Source organism: Carya illinoinensis, chromosome 14 (genome assembly GCF_018687715.1).
Source record: "Carya illinoinensis cultivar Pawnee chromosome 14, C.illinoinensisPawnee_v1, whole genome shotgun sequence".
NCBI lineage: Eukaryota > Viridiplantae > Streptophyta > Magnoliopsida > Fagales > Juglandaceae > Carya > Carya illinoinensis.
The window spans coordinates 8,032,302-8,057,044 of NC_056765.1; positions in this window are offsets into that span (position 1 = coordinate 8,032,302).

The window sequence follows — 24,743 nt, forward strand, 5'->3', positions numbered from 1 at the left end:
TAAAGCTTACGACCGGGTGGAATGGTGCTTTCTTCGGAAGGTGATGGAAGTGTTGGGCTTTGAGTCAGGTTTTATTTCTCTCGTGATGTGCTGTGTTCAAACTGTATCTTTTTCAGTATTGGTTAATGGTGACCCCAAAGGACCAATCTTCCCATCCCGGGGGCTGAGACAAGGGGACCCTTTGTCCCCCTATCTCTTTCTGTTTTGTACGGAGGGCCTATCTTGTTTGTTAAACCAGGCTGGTCTCCGTCGGGATATTTCTGGTCTGAGAATTTGTAGAAATGCCCCAACTATAAATCATTTGCTTTTCGCGGATGATAGTGTTATTTTTTGCAAGGCTTCGGTGGCTGAAAACAGAAGGGTACAAGATGTGTTAGCCATTTATGAAAGCTGTTCGGGCCAGAAAATTAACAAGGAAAAAACCTCTATGGTCTTTAGTTGTAACGTGGGGCTGGCTCTTCAGGAAGAGATATGTCTTTTATGGGGAAATGGCGAAATCCAGCAGTATGAGAAGTATCTGGGCTTACCCCCTATTGTGGGTCGATCCAAAACCCGGGCATTTCAGTCTATCAAGCAGCGAGTGTGGCAAAAGCTTCAAAGTTGGAAGGAACAATTGTTGTCCCAAGGGGGTAAGGAGATCTTATTGAAAGCTGTTGCTCTATCGATCCCGACTTATTCTATGAGCTGTTTCCTACTGCCTACTAGTTTTTGTTCAGATTTAGAGGCTTTAATGGCTCGCTTTTGGTGGGGGCAAAAACGGGAGGAACGTCGTATTCATTGGGTTAGTTGGCAACATATGTGTGCGGGGAAGAGTAGAGGTGGCTTGGGGTTTAAGGACCTTAGAAGTTTTAATCTTGCTCTTCTAGCTAAGCAAGGGTGGCGACTGATGCAAAATGAGAACTCGGTGCTGTACAAACTTCTTAAAGCCTGATATTTTTCTCAATCTTCCTTTTTGGACTCTAGTTTGGGGCATTGCCCTTCCTATACATGGAGGGGCATTTGGGAGGCAAAGCGGTGGTTACGGGAGGGTTGTTTTTGGCGCCTTGGTGATGGGCAGAATATTCAGGTGTGGAAGGACCCTTGGGTCCCGGGTCATAGGTCCTTGTGTGAGGAGTTGTCTCCTGCTGTGAATATGTCTTCTGATGTAGTGGCTTCTCTGTTTCTCAACAATTCTAGGGGATGGGACTTGCCCAAGCTTAGAGCTCTCTTCAATCCAATGGTGGTGGCTGAAATTCTGAAGGTCATGATTTTCCCTCCGGGTACTGCTGATAAGCTGATTTGGGGCCAAGAGCGAAGTGGTCTTTTTACTGTTAGAAGTTGCTATAAATTGATTATGTCCAAGTCTAGTGCTACTACTGCTGAATGCTCCTCCATGGGTCGGTATACGCATTTATGGAAAGCTTTGTGGAGGCTTCCTGTCCCTAATAAAATTAAGATTTTTGCATGGAGGGCTTGTAGGGACAGTTTACCTTCAAAGACTAATTTGCAGAAAAAACATGTGCTTCCCACAGCCTCTTGTTCTTTCTGTCTCCACTCTGATGAGGATTTATTGCATGCTGTTTTTGGTTGTGCCCAGATCCGGTTTTCATGGTCCCAGTTTTTTCCTTTTCTAGATTCCTTTTCACCAACTAGTTTTACTGATTTAGCTTTATCCTTTGCTGAGGGTCCATATTCTCATTCGCTGGCTGGATTTTTCTACATTGCTTGGGCTTTTTGGTTCAGACGCAATAAATGGGAGTTTGATCATGTTTGCTTGAGTCCTGGTCACGTTATTTCACATTCTTTGGGCATGTTGCAGAGTTATAAGTCAGTTGCACTTAAATCTCAGCCTCAAATCCGAACCCATTTATGTTGGCAGCCACCTTCTTCTGGGGTTCTTAAACTGAACACTGATGGTGCCTTGTTTCTGACCTTCACAAGGCTGGTATTGGCGTCATTCTTCGGGATTCTGCTGGTAAGATCCTTATGGCTGCTTCTAAACTGGAATTGGATGTGCTTGATCCGGAAACTGTGGAGTTGTTAGCTGTTTTCCGTGGACTCCAGTTGTGCTCTACAATGGGTATCCCACATCTTGTAGTAGAGAGTGACTGTCTGCTTTTGGTCGAGGCTTTACAACACCACACCATGCTTAACTCATTGCTTGGCAACCTGTTCTCTGAAGTGCACCGTCTCTCTAGTTTTTTTCAGACTATTTCTTTTACTCATGTGTATAGGGAAGGTAACATGGCAGCACACTCTCTTGCTAGACATGCTTGGAGAGTGGTGGATATGGCGATGTGGTGGGATAGTTTTCCAGACTTTCTTTCTCAAGCCTTGTGGCTTGATAATTGTCTGTAATTGACTCTATTCAATGATATGGTTCTGTTGTTATCAAAAAAAAAAAATGGAGACTAAAAATAACCAACCATTTTTTTTTTACAAGTGATGAAAAGATCGAGAATACCGCATAATGGTGTATCGTTAAATTTGTTTTATTTGCTTTGTTCACTGTACTTCGTTGCTAAAAGTAAGTATTATAATTTTATGTTTAATGCATCTATCATATATTATTAAAAAAAGATAGTAGGGAAATTACCTGATAAGCAGAATCTTCAAACAGATCACAAACTTTTTTCCATTCATTTGGTGGCATTGCTTGGAATGGATTTTGACGCGCCTATGTTGTAGTACTGAACTTCTAATAGTGTGCATGACATCCACCTTTGTACCTTCGGAATGCATTCGACATCAGTTCCTCAATTGTTAGTCGATCATCTCACTGGCCTAAATTTAGTTCAAACTCGTCCTTCAAAAAATTAGAAGCAATTAGTATAATTTCAAAAGTTATTTAAATAAAAATGTTCTCCAGAGTAACTTATTACCAGGCAACGATATTTGATGTGATCTTTCACATCTTGGAAAACTTTAGCCCAAGAGGATGTAGCCATCGGTGCATACGTGCGAGTAAGTGTACCAACATAAGAAGCAAGCCAAGCTACCAAATCCCTAGAGCCATCGGTGTGATCATCATGTATATCAACTTTATTTTACCCACTTTCCTTACTTTCTCTATGTAGACACCTCTCGTAATGCCTCTAACTCGGCGCTGGTTTACTACAGCTATATATACAAAAATTAAAGTATATATTTTAATTAAATTATTTTACTTAAAAAATATAAGATTATAAAATACCTTATTTTGGTTCTGGTGATGTTGGCCCAACATTGTTGGCAGGTGAATTATACGGGGAGTTAGTAAGTAGTAGAGATGACTCACGTGTTCTTTTGCATTTAGGAGGCATATCTGTTTGAAATTATAATAAATTATTATTCGAACAAGATACATTTCGTATTTTTATAAGAATTATACCTACACAAATATCTGTTTGAAAATCATTCGGTATCAGTTTTGTTAGACCAGTCGCTTTCATCCTCAGTAGACACTTCAGTTGATTTATGTTCTTTCGACATGTCACCTTCAATTATTTCAGGTTGAACATTTTCTCCACGCAATGAGACCATGTCATATTGGCTTAGATCAACAAATAGATTGATACATGATTCATTTTTTTGATATACTTCTTCATGGTCTGGACTATCAACTTCTTCATGTGCTTTGTTTGCATCTAGAATATAATCATATACATTTCTTGGTGCAAACTTCTCGACTACCCGTCATGGATTTCCGAACTCCGGATCATCTAAATAAAAAACTTGATTTGCTTGGCATGTGAGGATGAAAGGATCGTCCTCATACCATTTGCGAGAAATATTAACACTTACAAAATATTCATCCTTGCGCACTCCCAACCTAGGATTTGAGACGTCCCACTAATTACATTTAAATAACCAGACCATATATCTTCCTACATACTTTAACGCTATGATAACTTTCACAATTTCGTAAAGCCATCAGTTGCTAAACCAAGACGTACATTGCGAGGCTCTCTGACAAATCATGGATACTCATCATCAAATTTATTCCATTGTAAGGAATTTGCAGGATGCGTGAGAAATTGATTATTTTGAACTCTCTCTGTGTGATGCCAAGTCATATATGTCGCAATCATCCGGGAAGTAAACAATCTCTGAAGTCGAGGAATAAGCGAAAAATGTCTTAGCACTTTATGGGGTACATTACGCTTATCTGATGTCCATCTTGACTCATGACACACCAGATATGAATCAAATTCTGCATATTGTTTATAGAAGGAACACAATCATTCTTACATGCATGAATGATATTATAATCAAATCCTAACCCTCACTTCAATTTCTTCGCTTCATAAAAATTTCAAGGTACTACTTTATCCTGTGCGAGAGTCTCTTTAATTAAATAATTCAAGCAGCATATCGATGGTCTTTGCAGAAATACGACAAATAGACTTAACATGGAGTAGCCTGACAGTGAATGACAACTTGCTATGACAGGTGCACCCTTTGTACAATTCTCGTTGTGCATCCTCCTACAGTAATCCAAAGTCTTCATTTCCCTCAAATGATTGTGTAAATGTTCCTTCTCCATCCTAACACCAAATATGTTTGCGCCAAGATTCCCTAATATTTCAGTCATATCTTCTCCATTATCACAACTATCATTAGAAATATCAACATTTATGTCATCCGTGTCGATCTCGTTACATTCATCCATCTGATTGATATAACTGCCAAATCTAACTCCTTTAGGAAATGGTTCGCCATGTAAAATCCAATTTGAATATTTAGGATCAATTCCATTTACGAATAAATGATCCTCCACAGCCATCATATTATATGAACTAAGGTTTTTACACTTCTTGCATGGGCATCTTATAAATCCTTGACTGTCAACACTCCCACAAGCAAATTCTAAGAAAGACTTCATCTCTTGTACGTATTGCTTATAGTCTCGACCAAGTATATTTCTCAACAACATCCAACTCTTATCCATCTATAAAAAATCCAATTCATGGGATAAACACTATTAATAAACTATTACAATACACGTGTCTAATTACCAAGTATTTTTAAGGTAGTTAGTCTTATCCCATTTGAGAGACTATCATCTATATCACATATATACTCTGTCCAAAACTCGTATATTAATAAAAATTTCAGCAGCATTTCCCTACAATTTTCCAAGTATGCTAGTCACAATAAATCATCGACCCTATTCATGGGATGAGAAACTTACGAACTACATACTTGAAAAATGTAAGAAAATGTTATTAGTTGACTAACACAGGAGTTTTAACTGAATATATATGCCATATAGATGATAGAATCCCAAACTGTCCACTTTGGACAATTCAAGCGTTGTATCCAAACATTCTTTAAGACAATATTTGGCCACACCTCTCGAACAGGTCTAAAGTTTAACTGCATGTAAAATAACTAGAAAATTCAAGTACTCAGTAATAAACATAACAAGTATGCACCACAAATACATTGCAAGATTACATTACAAGTATACATGATAGGCCCTTAAAGATTTTGAAGTAGACCCTATAATTATTTACTTAAATATTTTTAATGTATACAATAAAGATTTAATCTATTTAATTAGAGTACTTAAATATTTTTAATTATACATTATAATTCTTTAATTAAATATTGTATAAGTATATTCCATCATGTTAATCATCTTAATTAGAGTACTTAAATATTTTTAAATATTTAATTATAATTTTTTAATTAAATATTTTATAATTATATTTTAAGTATTAATCTATTTAATTAGAGTACTTAAATAGAATTAATTATACATTATAATTCTTTAATTAAATATTGTATAAGTATATTTTAAGTATTAATCATCTTAATTAGAGTAATTAAATATTTTCAAATATTTAATTATAATTTCTTAATTAAATATTTTATAATTATATTTTAACTAATTAAGATGATTTAATTAGACTACTTAAATATTTTCAAATATTTAATTATAATTTTTTAATTAAATATTTTATAATTATATTATAACTAAGTAAGATGATTTAATTAGAGTACTTAAATATTTTCAATAATTCATTATAACTATTTAATTAAATATTTTATAAGAATATTTAGAGTATTAATCTATTTAATTAGAGTACTTAAATATTTTTAATACTTCATTATAATTATTTAATTAAATATTTTATAAGAATATTTAGAGTATTAATCTATTATATTAGATTACTTAAATATTTTCACTAATACATTATAATTCTTTAATTAAATATTTTATAATTATATTTTAAGTATTAATCTATTTAATTACAGTACTTAATTAAATATTTACAATTATATATTATAATTACATTATAACTATCATCTAATAGATATTGTTCGAACAAACACTCAAAATGTTCGAATGGAATTTTGGCCTCAAATGATTCCGTTGGAACTGAGTAAATTCAATTCGAACGGTATTCAGAGTGTTCGAATGAGACAAAGTCAGAAACTAGTCACTAAAAAGAGTAAAAAGCTGAACAACAAAACATAATTTTCACATACATGATGTCATATTTCAATACAATAACTGAAAACTATATGATTATTCCTAAATATGATTATTAAATAATTTAGAAAACTATAAAAACTTACATCTAATTTTTGCAATCCAATAAAAATATCAATCCACAATATCTATATATGCATAAAACACATTAAACCACTATTCTATCCAAACAAATAAATGCAACAAATATCAAGATACTTGTAAACGAAAATCGGAATGAAAAATAACAAAAAAAAATATTATCTCTTGTCCTTGTCTTTTCTCTCTCAAGAATCTCTTCTCTATCACTTCTTCAAAAACTCTCTCTCCACAACATTCTCTCAAAGCCTCTACCATGCTCTCTCTCCCTCTCTCAAACTTCATTCCGAATGAAAATGAAGTGAAATGATCGGGTTAATAATATTTGAATTTACGTTTGAACGGATTTTGTAGAAGTTCGAACGCGAAAAGCAAAAAACCGTGAATTTTTTCCATAATATTTTCCCTTCGAACTAATAATATTAGAGTTCAAACAAAAAAAAAATGAATATTTTCCAGCATATACCGATAATTTGGCGTGAATTTTCCCTCCAAAAAAAAAATAAAAAAAATCGTTCGAACAGACTTTATCTCTATTCAAACTATTTTATATTTGTTCGAACAAATAATTATAGAAATATATAAATATACACATTGTTGAACCCAAGATTTCAAGTTTTGTGTAATTATATATTTACACATGGATTTTGATGATAACAAATGAATTCAAAGAATAAAGAAGTCTCAAACTCAAGTTATCTACACAATGAAGTCAAGCACATCAAGGAAACGAGCATGAGAAAGAGGGGTTCACATTAAAATTATAGAGTAATGTTGTAAATCTCTTCAAAATTCAAAATTAGGATTAATGCTCAAAATTAATATTTTATCATAAAGTATTAAAATACATTTTCCACATGTGCATGAATATTTTTGAAAATTAAATTTGAAAATTTTGAAAGATGATTGATTGTCATCTTTTGCATGTGCATGCCTTGATTAAAGGGTTGAACTTTGAAAATATTAAAGATGATTGATTGTCATCTTTCACATGTGCATGTTTTATTTGAATATTTTCAAAAGTGATTGATGCTTTTTTAGACTTATATAAAAGGTAGATGATTTTATTTGAAAATTTTGAAAAGTAAAGTGTGCTCATTTTGTCATATACAAAAAGTAAAAGATTAGGTTTGAATTTTTTGAAAAGCAAAGTGTGCTCATTTTGTCATATGCCAAAAGTAAAAGATTTTATTTGAATTTTTTGAAAAAGTGAATGATGTTGTCTTTGACATGTGAATCTTTTTAAATTTGAATATGAAGTCTCATATGTGTGATGACCCGCTTTTAAGTGTATTTTCGCTGAAGTATTTGTTTTTATTTAATTAATATACTAGTTATTTTATTTTAATGTATTTGCGTTTTTTAAAATTGGGTTTTAATTTAATTTAATTTATTTGAGGTTGTGTTTTATTTCTTTAAGCTGTTTAGTGGTTTTAATCTTTTTGGCGGTTTGTTTCGTTTTCCCGGAGTGAGGATTGGACCTCATCTCTTTTCACATCTTTTTCCCTTTTTTCTCTTTTTCCCTTTTTCTTTTTCCCTTCTTTTTCCTTTTTCCTTCTTTTCTTTTTCTTCTTTTTCTTTTTCTCTCTCCTCTCTCCCCGATTCGGACCCCCCCGAGCTCTCTCTCTCACCCTCTCCCTCACGCCGGCGCCACCTTCTCTCTACCTTACCGCCGCCGTCCGGCCACCAACCGGACCCCCACCGGTCCCATTCTCTTCCTCTCCCTCCGGTGCACCACCCCTCCAAAACCCACCCCCAACCGGCCGGCCATTTGGCCGGAAAAAGCTTCCAAAGGGCGCACGGATTTCACTCCGATCCGCCGCCGTCGCTCCACCTCCGGCCACCATTTCTTCACCACTTCATCACCGGTCCCTTGCCGTCCTAACCCACCCATTTCCGGCCTCCAACGAGCACCGGAGCAGCTCCCACGAGCTTGTTTTTCGATTTGCCATTTTCGACCATTTCCGGCCATTCCGCCGCCACCCACGGCCGTCCGTCACTTCCAATAGCTTCACAACCACCTCTAGACCATTCCCTATCAATCCCGTGTCCTAGTTTGTCCCCGTTCAAAAGTGGGTTTTTCAGACCCACGGCCACAGTGAATTTTCACTGTGACGTTGCTGTTTTTCCGCCGTTTGCAACGCCGCTTGTTTTCTAAAATTGCCATATAGCGCTGTAAGTATTTTTCAAACCCTATTTTCAGATTTTAATATATATTGCTCATTCAATTATTTACTGTTGTTGGTTGTTGATTCCGGACTGAGTCCGAGGAGTTTCGGGGGTCGGATGGATGGAGGACGGAGTTGTCTGTTTTATTGATTTATGTTGGTTGGTTATTTTATTATGCATTGATTTGGCATTTCATGGTGCATGCACGTGTGTTTGTGGGATTGTGTGAAAAGCCTGTGTATTGGCGTGACTGGTTTTACGGGTGCGTGTGTATCACGAGCCCAAGCCGGGATGGGTTATTATCTCGGTGGAGCTCCTCTGGTCACTCGGGAGCGGAATAAACTGAGTGATGTCCCCTGAGTTGTCGAGAGAGATGACGGGAGCGGGGCTAGGGGATGCTTGGCTACGAACGTGCCGGGCATGGAACCGGGCATCGCCCTACTCACCGACTCCGTGGCCCTTCGCTGGCGAGGGCTAGAGGATGCTTGGCTACGCACGCGCGGGAGGCGCGGAACTGGGCATCGCTCGTTAGGTGTCACATGCGTGGTGGTACTCTGCGGTGTGACATTGGAGCCAGGGTGTGCGGATGACCCCTAGGGGAGGTCATGGCGTATACGGTTAAAATTGGATAATGGATTATGAGGCCAAATGGGACTTTTGGCGTGGGCCAGATGGACTTCTGGCGAGATATTGGGCCGGATGGACTTCCGGCGAGAAATTGGGCCAAATGGACTTTTGGCGGCCAAATGTGGCTTTTGGCGTGTTTTTCGGAAAGGATATGTTTTTGGGCCAAATGGGTTTTTGGCGTGTGTGGAAAACTGGTGTTTTTGGGCTTCGTGCATTGGGCATGTTTCATGCATCTTGTTTGAGTTATATGTGTTTTTATCTGGTAGTGTTTGAGGTTTTACTTACCTGTGGAACCATTTGTGGTTCCGTAGCTTTTGGTGCAGGAGTTGAGGATGAGGAGGAAGAGGTTGAGCCCGAGGATGCGGCTCCGCCGGGTTGCTGATGCTATCTTTTATATTTGTTTAAAACTGCATTTGTGTTTTGTAATATTTTATCTATGTATGTTTTAAACAGCTTGTATTACGTTAAGAAATTCTGGTACTTAGTTATGACCTTCTTTATCCGCTGCGTGTTTATCTGTACACATCTGTTGCCTTGCACACACCCGGCACCCGTCGAGGGGGATGGTGACCCGGGTTGTCACCATCCGGACGTCTCAATTTCCCCGTGTTTGGGCGTGGGGATTTGGGGGCGTCACAGGTGGTATCAGAGCGGTTTGGCTCTGGGTAAAACCACATGTCCCGTAGGTAGTACCAGAATGTTTTTAAAGTTGTGTTTTAAAAAAAATTATGTTAAGTATTGTTATGTTATTTGTTTTATTTGTGTGAGCTTGTTTGTTTGTTTTGTTTATTTAGTCATGTTTTGGCATGCTGGTTTCTTTTATTTCTTGCTGCATAGTGCCGTTTTTGTTTTGTTGGTTTTATGATGGTTTTATTTGTTTTCTTAAAGGAGGGTCAAGAGTAGCGTTGTGACAGGAATATGGGGAGACCAGGGAGACCAAAGAAAAATACTCAGGAACCACAGGATAATACCTCCAGGGATGACTCCATAGCCGAAGCAATTCGGCAGATGACGGAGTTTATGCAACAGAGTGCGAGGTCTCAACAGGCAGGGCTTTGGCCACCACAAGGACCTTGGCCACCACAAGGGGGTCCTTGGCCACCATCAGGAGGGCCCTACCCACCGTCAGAAGAGCCTTGTCCGCAACAAGGAGGGTATTGGCCACAACCAGGAGGTCCCTGGCCATATCAGGGAGGGCCTTGGATGTATCAAGGAGGGTCCAGTAGCATGGTGCAAGCCGGATGCACCTATGAGCGCTTCTTGGCGCATAGGACTCCACACTTCTCTGGGAATGAGGATCCACTTCAGGCTGGAAAATGGATCAAAGATCTGGAGAAGACTTTTGAGGTGTGTGGGTGCACTGAGGCACAGCAAGTACTCTACGCCAGCTATCTCTTGCAAGGTATCGCTTCTGATTGGTGGGATACCAGGAGGGTGATGTTGGAATCTGAACTGGGATCTTTCGCTGCGGTGACCTGGCAGCGTTTTAAGAAGGAATTCAATGACCGCTTCTTTCCTGCATCAGTAAGGAAGCAAAAGGCAAGAGAGTTCTCCAATCTGGTCCAAGGGGGCGCAACAGTGGAACAATACGCCCGGAGGTTTATAGAACTTGAGCGATTTGCTCCTCATCTTGTTGCCACTGAGGAGATGCGAGCAGATCGTTTTCAGGAAGGGCTACGCCCTGATATACGCCGTATGGTGGTCAGCCTTCGGATATCCACTTTTCAGGAGTTAGTGGATGTGGCCACCCTTGTAGAGCGGGCAAAAAATCTATGTATGGGCTCCCCTCCAGGGCAAAAGAGGCGGAGTTTTTCTGGTGAAGGAAGCAGCTCGGGTTCGCCTCAGAAGTTTGTTCAGCGGACCGGAACTCGATCTCAAGCATCCACCTCAAGTGTTCGCATGGGAGGACGTATGCCTGTTTGTGGAGCCTGTAATAGAGCTCATGAGGGCGAGTGTCGCACGAGTAGCGGACCCCAGTGTTATCGGTGCGGCCAAATGGGACATATTGCTCGGGATTGCCCCGTCAGAGTTCAAGGAAGCCGTGGAGGTAGACACGGTGGAAGAACCAACCCGAGACAAGCAGTGCAAGCCCGAGTTTATGCAGTCACACCCGGAGAGGTGGATGATGAGGCACCAGCGACCCATGATGCTGGAGTAATCACAGGTATGGATTAATTTAATTTTTTTAAGTTGGATTTAGCTTTTGGTGCTTTTGGTTTCTTCGTTGTGTTTTTTAGATTTCATGGGTTGTGTGTTTGGTTCAGGAAGAGTTCGTTTGTATGAGTTTTATGCTTGTACTTTGTTTGATTCTGGTGCTTCACGATCGTTTGTGTCTTCCACGTTTGCTCGGGTGTGTAACTTGGTCACGGAACCGTTGCCGAAGGCTATGGTAGTGGCGCTACCCGATGGCGAGATGGTGTGGTGTTCCAAGGTTGCTTTGGGATGCCCGTTAAATTTTGAGGGAAGGTTTTTGGATGCTGATCTGGTGGTATTCAAGCTGTTGGGTTTTGATATCATCCTCGGGATGGATTGGCTATACCGATATTCTGCGACTATTAATTGCAGAAGTCGGACAATTAGCTTTCAGCTTCCGGATGGTGATTGTCTGGAATTTGCGGGGAGTAGATTAAAAGAAAAGCCGATGATTATATCGGCGATACAGGCAAGAAGAGAGATTGCATGGGGAGCGGATGCATTCTTGGTTCAGATGGTGTCCACGCCGTCTGAGAAGAAGTCCTTGGCAGACATTCCAGTTGTGGAAGAGTTCCCCGATGTATTTGTGGATGACTTGCCCGGACTACCCCCTGTTCGAGAGATGGAGTTTGTCATAGATTTGGAACCTGGAGTGGCTCCTGTGCATAAAGCTCCTTATCGCATGGCACCGGCTGAATTGAAAGAGTTGAAGACTCAGTTGCAAGAACTGGTAGAGAAGGGATTTATTCAGCCTAGTACGTCGCCGTGGGGTGCTCCAGTTTTATTTGTTAAAAAGAAAGATGGAACCCTTCGTATGTGCATTGACTATCGGGAGTTGAACAAAGTGACCATCAAAAATAAATATCCTCTCCCGCGGATAGATGATTTATTTGACCAACTTCAAGGAGCAGCCGTGTTCTCTAAGATTGATCTGAGGTCGGGATACTACCAGCTGAGAATCCGAGAGCAGGATGTGCCGAAAACTGCCTTCAGGTCGAGGTATGGACACTATGAATTTAAGGTGATGCCGTTTGGGTTAGCTAATGCCCCTGCAGCGTTCATGGATTTGATGAATAGGGTGTTTCAACCTTACCTGGATTCCTTTGTGGTAGTATTTATCGATGATATACTGATTTATTCCCGAGATGTTGAAGAACATGTGTATCATCTTAGTCTGGTACTTGAGAAATTGAGAGAACACCAGCTATACGCCAAGCTCAGCAAGTGTGAGTTCTGGTTAGAAGAAGTTAAATTTCTTGGGCATGTAATTTCCCAGGGCGGAGTGGCAGTTGATCCCAGTAAGGTAGAAGCCATTTTGTCATGGCCACGCCCGACTACAGTGCGCGAGATCCAGAGTTTCTTGGGGCTTGCCGGATACTACCGAAGATTTGTTGAAGGTTTTGCTCGCCTATCCGGACCTCTCACAGCTTTGACTCGGAAGAATACAGAATTTGTGTGGTCAGAGAAATGTGAGAGAAGCTTCCAGGAATTGAAGAACAGGTTGACGACGGCACCAGTGTTAGCACTCCCAGAACCGCATAAGCCGTTTGTAGTCTTCAGTGATGCGTCTAAGTTCGGTTTGGGTTGTGTCCTTATGCAGGAAGGACGGGTTGTAGCCTATGCATCTCGTCAGCTTAAGGACCATGAGAAGAATTATCCGACGCATGATCTAGAGTTGGCTGCGATTGTTTTTGCACTCAAGATCTGGCGGCATTTCTTGTATGGGGAAGCTTGTGAGGTATTTACTGATCATAAGAGCTTGAAGCATTTGTTTTCCCAGAAAAATCTGAATATGAGGCAAAGGCGTTGGCTGGAGCTAATCAGTGACTATCAGTGTGAGATCAAATACCACCCGGGGAAGGCTAATATAGTTGCTGATGCTTTGAGCCGGAAGTCTCATTTGGAAGATGAAGCTGAACCGTCGGAAATGGATTCGTTACTTTATGGGATGAGAAGGCTCCTTATAGAGAGTTCGCAGCAGGTAGAGATTCTGTCTTCAGTTCTTGACGTTCGAGTAACAGATTTTGAAGAATTGAAAGCTCTCCAAAGAAAGGATCCGAAGCTGCTGAACATCAGGAAAAGAGTCCGAAAATCTCGAGGGCCATTGCACTATAGCATGGATAGTGATGGGATACTTCGGTTCCGAGATCGCAGAGTGATCCCAAAGGACTCAGATTTCAAGGAACGGATCATGGCGGAAGCTCATGCGGCCCCGTATTCAGTTCATCCCGGCAGTACAAAGATGTATCGAGACTTGAAGAAAACTTACTGGTGGGATGGAATGAAGAAGGACGTTGCCTTATATGTGGAGAAATGCCACACGTGTCGTCAGGTAAAGGCCGAGCATCAGAGACCTGCAGGTATGCTCCAACCCCTCCCTATTCCTGAGTGGAAATGGGATGATATCACGATGGACTTCGTAGTGGGTTTGCCGAGAACACCTAGCGGGAAGAATTCTGTTTGGGTGATTGTGGATCGGTTAACGAAGAGTGCTCATTTTCTGCCTGTTAACAACACCGACTCTTTGGGTAAGTTGACCCGTTTGTATGTCAAGGAGATAGTGAGGCTACACGGCATACCAAAGAGTATAGTGTCGGATCGGGACCCGAGGTTCACATCGCAGTTCTGGAAGAGTTCGCAGGCAGCTTTGGGTACCAAGTTGAAGTTCAGCACTGCTTATCACCCGCAGACAGACGGCCAGTCAGAGCGCACCATACAGACCCTGGAAGACATGTTGCGAGCATGTGCCCTGGAATTCCAAGGGAGTTGGGAAAATCATTTACCGCTCATTGAGTTTGCCTACAATAACAGCTACCATGCGACCATTCAGATGGCTCCCTATGAAGCTCTTTATGGAAGAAAGTGTAGGTCGCCCTTGTGTTGGGATGAAGTTGGGGAGAGTAGGGTAATTGGACCCGAAATAATTCAGGAAATGCAAAGCCAAGTCTGGATCATTAGAGATAAAATGGCGGCAGCTCAGAGTCGCCAGAAAAGCTACGCTGATACCAGGAGGAGAGAATTGTCATTTGATGTTGGTGATTGGGTTTATCTTAAAGTCTCTCCCATGAGAGGTGTTAAGCGTTTTGGTAAGAAGAGGAAACTAGATCCGAGGTACGTCGGCCCTTTTCAGATTCTGGAGAGAGTAGGGTCCGTCGCCTACAGAGTTGCTTTGCCAGATTATTTTGGGGATGTTCATGATGTCTTCCACGTATCATCCCTGAAGAAGAGCTTTGGGCAGCAAGAGCCACGTTTCGTCGACCCGACAGGTATTCAGTTGCAACCGGATCTCACTTACGAAGTTGTTCCGTCGCAGATTTTGGATTGGAAGGAGCAACAGTTGAGGTCCAAGACGATACCTTTAGTTAAAGTAGCTTGGGGAGATCCGTTAGCTCAAGACTTCTCTTGGGAGCGAGCAGCGGACATGAGGGAGCAGTACCCGTATCTGTTTGAATGATGAAGGTATGTATTTTAATCTTGATCTCATTTGGTTTATGAGCGTTTATGTGGCTTGTTGTAAGTTGGTGGTTGATTTGCAATTTCGAGGACGAAATTGTTTTTAAGGAGGGGAAGATGTGATGACCCGCTTTTAAGTGTATTTTCGCTGAAGTATTTGTTTTTATTTAATTAATATACTAGTTATTTTATTTTAATGTATTTGCGTTTTTTAAAATTGGGTTTTAATTTAATTTAATTTATTTGAGGTTGTGTTTTATTTCTTTAAGCTGTTTAGTGGTTTTAATCTTTTTGGCGGTTTGTTTCGTTTTCCCGGAGTGAGGATTGGACCTCATCTCTTTTCACATCTTTTTCCCTTTTTTCTCTTTTTCCCTTTTTCTTTTTCCCTTCTTTTTCCTTTTTCCTTCTTTTCTTTTTCTTCTTTTTCTTTTTCTCTCTCCTCTCTCCTCGATTCGGACCCCCCCGAGCTCTCTCTCTCTCCTCCCTCTCCCTCACGCCGGCGCCACCTTCTCTCTACCTTACCGCCGCCGTCCGGCCACCAACCGGACCCCCACCGGTCCCATTCTCTTCCTCTCCCTCCGGTGCACCACCCCTCCAAAACCCACCCCCAACCGGCCGGCCATTTGGCCGGAAAAAGCTTCCAAAGGGCGCACGGATTTCACTCCGATCCGCCGCCGTCGCTCCACCTCCGGCCACCATTTCTTCACCACTTCATCACCGGTCCCTTGCCGTCCTAACCCACCCATTTCCGGCCTCCAACGAGCACCGGAGCAGCTCCCACGAGCTTGTTTTCCGATTTGCCATTTTCGGCCATTTCCGGCCATTCCGCCGCCACCCACGGCCGTCCGTCACTTCCAATAGCTTCACAACCACCTCTAGACCATTCCCTATCAATCCCGTGTCCTAGTTTGTCCCCGTTCAAAAGTGGGTTTTTCAGACCCACGGCCACAGTGAATTTTCACTGTGACGTTGCTGTTTTTCCGCCGTTTGCAACGCCGCTTGTTTTCTAAAATTGCCATATAGCGCTGTAAGTATTTTTCAAACCCTATTTTCAGATTTTAATATATATTGCTCATTCAATTATTTACTGTTGTTGGTTGTTGATTCCGGACTGAGTCCGAGGAGTTTCGGGGGTCGGATGGATGGAGGACGGAGTTGTCTGTTTTATTGATTTATGTTGGTTGGTTATTTTATTATGCATTGATTTGGCATTTCATGGTGCATGCACGTGTGTTTGTGGGATTGTGTGAAAAGCCTGTGTATTGGCGTGACTGGTTTTACGGGTGCGTGTGTATCACGAGCCCAAGCCGGGATGGGTTATTATCTCGGTGGAGCTCCTCTGGTCACTCGGGAGCGGAATAAACTGAGTGATGTCCCCTGAGTTGTCGAGAGAGATGACGGGAGCGGGGCTAGGGGATGCTTGGCTACGAACGTGCCGGGCATGGAACCGGGCATCGCCCTACTCACCGACTCCGTGGCCCTTCGCTGGCGAGGGCTAGAGGATGCTTGGCTACGCACGCGCGGGAGGCGCGGAACTGGGCATCGCTCGTTAGGTGTCACATGCGTGGTGGTACTCTGCGGTGTGACATTGGAGCCAGGGTGTGCGGATGACCCCTAGGGGAGGTCATGGCGTATACGGTTAAAATTGGATAATGGATTATGAGGCCAAATGGGACTTTTGGCGTGGGCCAGATGGACTTCTGGCGAGATATTGGGCCGGATGGACTTCCGGCGAGAAATTGGGCCAAATGGACTTTTGGCGGCCAAATGTGGCTTTTGGCGTGTTTTTCGGAAAGGATATGTTTTTGGGCCAAATGGGTTTTTGGCGTGCGTGGAAAACTGGTGTTTTTGGGCTTCGTGCATTGGGCATGTTTCATGCATCTTGTTTGAGTTATATGTGTTTTTATCTGGTAGTGTTTGGGGTTTTACTTACCTGCGGAACCATTTGTGGTTCCGTAGCTTTTGGTGCAGGAGTTGAGGATGAGGAGGAAGAGGTTGAGCCCGAGGATGCGGCTCCGCCGGGTTGCTGATGCTATCTTTTATATTTGTTTAAAACTGCATTTGTGTTTTGTAATATTTTATCTATGTATGTTTTAAACAGCTTGTATTACGTTAAGAAATTCTGGTACTTAGTTATGACCTTCTTTATCCGCTGCGTGTTTATCTGTACACATCTGTTGCCTTGCACACACCCGGCACCCGTCGAGGGGGATGGTGACCCGGGTTGTCACCATCCGGACGTCTCAATTTCCCCGTGTTTGGGCGTGGGGATTTGGGGGCGTCACAATATGCCTATAAATAGATCATTTGAGAGCTTCACATTTACAACACCAAGAGCATACAACATTCATTCAAAGCTTTCATTCTCTCTTCTCTAAGCATTGAGCCTTAATCCTTATTCATTTTGAGAGATATAGTTTGCGCTGTATTGTTCTTATTTCACTCATTGAGGAGTGTTTTCTGATAACCTACCCACTATCAGCTTTTGTATCAGAAAAATGGTGTGTATAACCCTTGTGCGTGTAGAAAGTATTCTACACGGGGAATAGTTGAATCACCACGTGTAAGGTGATTGCAAGTGTAGAGGGTGTTCTACACGGATCCTTTGTAGCGGTGTTGTTCAAAGGTGTAATAGGTTTCTATCTCCACCTGAAGGAGGTTGAATAGTGAATTTAGGAATCTTCAAGGGGTAGCTTGAGGCGAGGACGTAGGCAGTGGGGCCGAACCTCGTCAACATACTGAATTTGCTTCTCTCTTACCCTTACTCTTTATATTTATTGTTATTTCATATTTTGTTTATATTTTATATTATATATTTGATTTATAATTGTTATTTTTTTTAATACAACTCAATTCACCCCCCCTCTTGTGTTAGTCATCTGGGCAACAATTGGTATCAGAGCTAGTTGACCTGTACTGTTCATACAGGTAGATCACTCATGGGAACTCTCGCTTGTGACTGTGTGACCGAAGCAAGACTCTACAACCATGGGTGACGGTGCACCGGTAGAGACGGTGGCCGGCTAGTCTGGTAGGTACAATTGTTAGGTGATATAGGTGCGGCCTATGATCAGTAACAATTGGTATCAGAGGTAAGAGCTCTATTATAAGACTAACTATCTCTTGAGTTAAGATCTTATGGCTAACATTTCAGCTTCGTTTGGTGAAGGTCAATCTAGCAGTCGACCTCCACTCTTTTGTGGAGATAATTACTCATTCTGGAAAGTTAGAATGAGAATATTCTTTCAGGCTCAAGGTCAAGAAATCTGGAAATGTATTGTAAATAGACCTTATATTCCAACAAAAGTAGTTGATGGAGTAAAGGTCAAAAAGGAAGAAGAAGAGTTTGATCGTGAAGACGATAGACTTTATACTTTGAATTTAACTGCTATGAATTTATTATTTAATGCTCTCAATGGAAATGAGTTTAATAGAATAATGACTTGTGCTACGGCAAAAGAAATTTGAGATAAGTTGGAAGTTACTTATGAAGGAATTTCGCAAGTCAAGGAATCAAAAATTTATATTCTTACTCATGAATATGAAATGTTTAAGATGAATGATGATGAATCTATTTCTAGTATGCACACTCGTTTTACTAACATCATAAACAGCTTGACAGCTCTTGGCAAAATTTATTCCAAGGTGGAGATAGTAAGAAAAATTCTCAACTCTCTACCAAAACGCTGGGAATCAAAAGTGACAGCGATTCTTGAAGCTAGAGACCTCAAGAAGCTCGAAGTCAATGAACTCATCGAGTCACTTATCGCCCATGAGTACACATTGAAAAGAGGAGAAGAAGAAGGAAAGCCAAAGAAGAGCTTAGCACTTAAAGTTGTTCCTCATGAAAGTGAAAGTGATGAAGATGAGGAAAATAAAGATAAAGATGAAGAAGTTGCGATGATAACAAGAATAATTCAGAGGTTCTTGAAGAAAAATAGAACTCCTCCAAGGAAATCTTTCAAAAAGTTTTCCAAGAAAGATTCAGATAAAAATGACACTTTAATTTGTTATAAATGCAATAAACCTGGTCGTATCAAATCAGATTGTCCTCTGCTAAAGAAAGATCGAAACAAGGGCAAGAAAGCAATGAAAGCTACATGGGATGATGATTCAAGTAGTTCAGATAGTGAAACAAGCAATGGAGAATCAGCAAATCTTTGTCTTATGGCTAAAGATGACATTGAGGTAACAAATCTTGATAATATTGAAGATCCTTCATATGAAGAATTGCAAAATGTTTTAGAAGAGGTATATGAGGAATTTGAAAAATTGGGTATCAAGAATACTGCTTTGAAAAAGAAAAATTCTTATTTAACAAACGAAATTGAAATTTTAAGAAAAGAAAGTATCATTTTGAAAGATGAAAATCTTGAATTAAATAAGAAGAAAACCGATTTAGAAAATATTGTTGAAAAATTTACGAATGGAAAAAGAAATTTTGAAAAACTTCTTGGTAGTCAAAGATGTGTTTTTGACAAGGCAGGTTTGGGATATATGCCAAAACAAAAATACAAACCTTATAAAAATTTCTTTGATAATCATTTTACATCAAAGACTAATATTCAAAATTCTTTTCATAAAAATAATTTTGTCAAAAAAGGATATTATTATAATCATTCAAGTTTTTCATATATGTCACATGCTATTTACAATTTTTGTAATAGAAATGGTCATAATTATCATACTTGTCCTATTAGAAGAAATCATACAATGACTATTAGGGCCATATGGGTACCTAAAAGTCTTGTTTCTTCTAATACTAATAAATAAAGGACCCAAAGAACTTGGGTACCAAGAAAAATCATTTTAATTGTTTTTATAGGTATGCATGAAGTCTTCCACAAGCAAAAACAAATGGTTTTTAGATAGTGGATGTTCAAGACACGTGACGGGAGACAAGACTAAGTTCTTTGATCTTAGATCTAAAGAAGAAGGACACGTGACATTTGGAGACAACTCGAAAGGGAAGATCGTGGGAATAGGTAAAATTGGTAATGAATCTTCTCTCATAATTGAAGATGTTCTACTTGTTGAAGGTCTAAAACATAATCTTTTGAACATAAGTCAATTATGTGATAAAGGATTTACAGTTACTTTCAAATTGGATAAGTGCATTATTTTGAATGATCATGATTGTAATATTTATTTTATTGCTTTTAGAAACAATAATGTTTATACAATTGATTTTGAAGAAATTACCTCACAAGATGCTATTTGCTTTTCAGTTCAAAATGAAACTAGTTGGTTATGACATAGAAGATTAGGTCGTGCCAACATGGAATTTATTTCCAAACTTTCAAAAAATGATCTTGTGAGAGGTTTACCAAAAACATATTTTCTTAAAGACAAAATTTGTAATGCATGTCAATTTGGTAATCAAACAAAAACTTCTTTTAAAACTAAGAAACATATTTCCACTACTAGACCATTGCAACTGATACACATGGATCTTTTTGGACCAAATAGAGTTGCAAGTCTAGGAGGAAAATATTATGCATTTGTTATTGTTGATGATTTCCCTAGATATACTTGGATCATCTTTCTTGCTCATAAAGATGAGGCACATAATGTCTTTACCAAGTTATGCAAGAGAATTCAAAATGAAAAGGGCTATACTATTTCAAGTATCCGAAGTGATAGGGGAAAAGAGTTTGTTAATAAAAATATTGAAACTTTTTGTGATGAAAACGGTTTTGTGCATAATTTTTTTGCTTCTCGAACTCCTCAACAAAATGGGGTAGTAGAAAGGAAAAATAGATCTCTTCAAGAGATGGCAAGAACAATGCTCAATGAGAACAACTTGCCTAGTTATTTTTGGGCCGAAGCGGTAAGTACTGCATGTTATGTTATAAATAGAGTTATGCTAAGGTCTAAGTTAGATAAAACCCCCTATGAGCTTTGGAATGAGAAAAAACCCAACATTGGTTACTTTCATGTATTTGGATGCAAATGTTTTATTTTGAATGACAGGGATAATTTAGGCAAATTTGATGCAAAATCTAATGAAGGTATCTTTCTCGGGTATTCTACTAATAGTAAAGCTTATAGAGTATTCAATAAAAAGACTTTGACTGTACAAGAATCTATGTATGTAGTATTTGATGAATCTAATTCTTCACTCTCCAAGAAATCTATTGATGAAGAAACAGGAAGTATAAATAATACGGAAAGTCTCAATCTCAACAAAGAGAAAACAATAGAGGAAGTTCAACATGGAGCCATCAGGAAAGATCATCAAAATTTAATACAAGATGCAACCAAACAGTGGAAATTTGTAAAAGATCATCCAGTGGAACAAATTTTGGGAGAACCTTCACAAGGTGTAAGTACTCGATCATCTCTTAGAAATATTTGCAATCATACTTCTTTTCTATCTCAAATTGAATCCAAAAATATTGATGACGCACTTCTTGATGAATCTTGGATTCTAGCTATGCAAGAAGAGTTAAATCAATTTGAAAGAAATGATATTTGGACACTTGTTCCTAGACCCAAAAATCATACTATTATTGGAACAAAATGGGTTTTTAGAAACAAGAAAGATGAGTCCGGAGTCATTACTAGAAATAAGGCTCGACTTGTAGCCCAAGGTTTTAATCAAGAAGAAGGAATCGATTATGATGAGACATATGCACCTGTCGCAAGATTAGAAGCTATTCGAATGCTACTTGCATATGCTTGTTATAAAGATTTCAAACTTTTTCAAATGGATGTTAAAAGTGCTTTCTTAAATGGTTTTATAAATGAAGAGGTATATGTTGAGCAACCTCCAGGTTTTGAAAATCATATTTTCCCAAATCATGTTTTCAAACTCACAAAAGCACTATATGGACTTAAACAAGCTCCTAGAGTTTGGTACGAAAGACTTAGTGATTTTTTTTATTGAAAAAGGTTTTTCAAGAGGAAAAATCGACACAACTCTTTTCATTAAATATGAAAATGATGATATTCTTTTGATTCAGATTTATGTTGATGATATAATATTCGGTGCTAATAATGAAAATATGTGTCAAGTTTTTGCTAAGACTATGCAGGAAGAATTTGAGATGAGCATGATGGGAGAACTTACATTCTTTCTCGGATTGCAAATTAAGCAAGCAAAAAGTGAGACATTCATCAATCAATCAAAATATATTAAGGAATTACTGAAGAAGTTTGGGATGGAAAATGCTAAGGAAATTGGAACACCAATGAGCCCATCAACTAAACTTAATAAAGATGAATCCGGTAAGCCAGTTGACTCGAATATATATCGAGGTATGATTGGTAGCTTATTATATTTAACAGCCAGTAGACCAGATATTATGTTTAGTGTGTGCTTATGTGCACGCTTTCAATCATCTCCAAAAGAATCACATTTAATTGCAGTTAAGCGCATTCTTAGATATCTTAGTGGTACAATTAACCTAGGGTTATGGTACCCTAAGCACACATCTTTCGATCTAATCAGCTACACAGATGCAGATTATGCTGGCTGTAAAATAGATCGAAAAAGCACTAGTGGAGCATGTCATTTCTTAGGTCATGCATTAGTTTCCTGGTTTAGTAAAAAACAAAATTCTGTTGCACTATCTACTGCTGAGGCAGAATATGTTGCTGCGGGTAGTTGTTGTGCTCAAGTTCTCTACATGAAGCAACAACTTGAAGATTTTAAACTCAAGTATAATCACATTCCAATCAAATGTGATAATACAAGTGCTATAAATCTTTCAAAGAACCCAATACAACATTCTAGAACTAAGCATATTGAAATAAAGTATCATTTTTTTCGAGATCATGTGCAGAAAGGCGATATAATATTACAGTTCACAAACACACACGATCAGTTAGCAGATATTTTCACAAAACCTTTACCAGAAGATAGATTATGTATGATCAGAAGAGAAATAGGTATGATGCATGCTATGAATATCTCTTAAAAGATAGACCAGAGTCAATAAAAATAGAGATAGATTTTTTAAATACTTTTACATAAACTTGAGATTCTTAGCTTCATGTTTGAGACGCTCATTCTCTTCATACAATATCATGTCATTCTTATCCATGGGAACCGGCAAGCGGAATGAAGAATCTAATAAAGATTTCAACTGTTTATTCTTCTGCCGAATGATTCCTTCCCTTGTATGAGACTCTTGAACAATTCGTTGAAGTACAACAATTTGTTCTTTGAGATTTTCAACTTCATGATTTTTGGCTTGTAGCCGCTGAGAAAAAGCAACAATAGAGGAAGAGTAGCGAGTCCCAAGACTCACCAAGTCATAAATAGCATCAGAATCTGACTTATTAGTCATATTATTATTTTCCTGCTGCAACATGGCACCAATGGCAGCTGCAGAAAGGACAGGAGGTTGAGATGCAGAATGCCTCATGGATGGATCTAGAGAAATGTTAGAAGAATGAGCCATTGAGAAAAGAATAGAAGGCTTAAAACGAGAATGTTGAAAGAATGCAGATGAGTTATAGAGATGAGATGAAAACTTGATGCGGATTGGATGAACTTCAGGATTGATTTTATAGAGATAGCATAAAGAATAAGACAAGCTATCATCCAAGTCAAAGAGCAATGTATTTTTTTTTCCGATCGGTGAAAATGACATTTTTTTAGAAACTCGGAGCCTTCAATCTCGTTTATCAACAACATCAGACGATTTTTTTCAAATCTCTAGCCGCACTTGTCGGGTCACGAACGGATGAAATTTATTTATTTATCTACAGTGTCTACTAACGCACCCTTTTTTTCAGGTCCATTTACTTGTTGCGGATCCTTTTTAATGATGCCAAAAGGGGGAGAAGTGTTAGACTAGAACATTAACATTGTTTGAATTGCTAAACTTATTATATATACTTGGAATTATATTTATACTTTTACTTGAAAAACTAACGCACATTCTCAGGAGGAGCTTAAGTATTAATATAGGTTTCAGGTTCTATCAAGTATTTGTCATCATCAAAAAGGGGGAGATTGTTGAACCCAAGATTTCAAGTTTTGTGTAATTATATATTTACACATGGATTTTGATGATAACAAATGAATTCAAAGAATAAAGAAGTCTCAAGTTCAAGTTATCTACACAATGGAGTTAAGCACATCAAGGAAACAAGCATGAGCAAGAAGGGAACAAGTTCACATTAAAATTATAGAGTAATGTTGTAAATCTCTTCAAAATTAGAAATTAGGATTAATGCTCAAAATTAATATTTTATCATAAAGTATTAAAATATATTTTCCACATGTGTATGAATATTTTTGAAAATTAAATTTGAAAATTTTGAAAGATGATTGATTGTCATCTTTTGCATGTGCATGCCTTGATTAAAGGGTTGAACTTTGAAAATATTAAAGATGATTGATTGTCATCTTTCACATGTGCATGTTTTATTTGAATATTTTCAAAAGTGATTGATGCTTTTTTAGACTTATACAAAAGGTAGTTGATTTTGTTTGAAAATTTTGAAAAGTAAAATGTGCTCATTTTGTCATATACAAAAAGTAAAAGATTAGGTTTGAATTTTTTGAAAAGCAAAGTGTGCTCATTTTGTCATATGCCAAAAGTAAAAGATTTTATTTGAATTTTTTGAAAAAGTGAATGATGTTGTCTTTGACATGTGAATCTTTTTAAATTTGAATATGAAGTCTCATATGCCTATAAATAGATCATTTGAGAGCTTCACATTTACAACACCAAGAGCATACAACATTCATTCAAAACTTTCATTCTCTCTTCTCTAAGCATTGAGCCTTAATCCTTATTCATTTTGA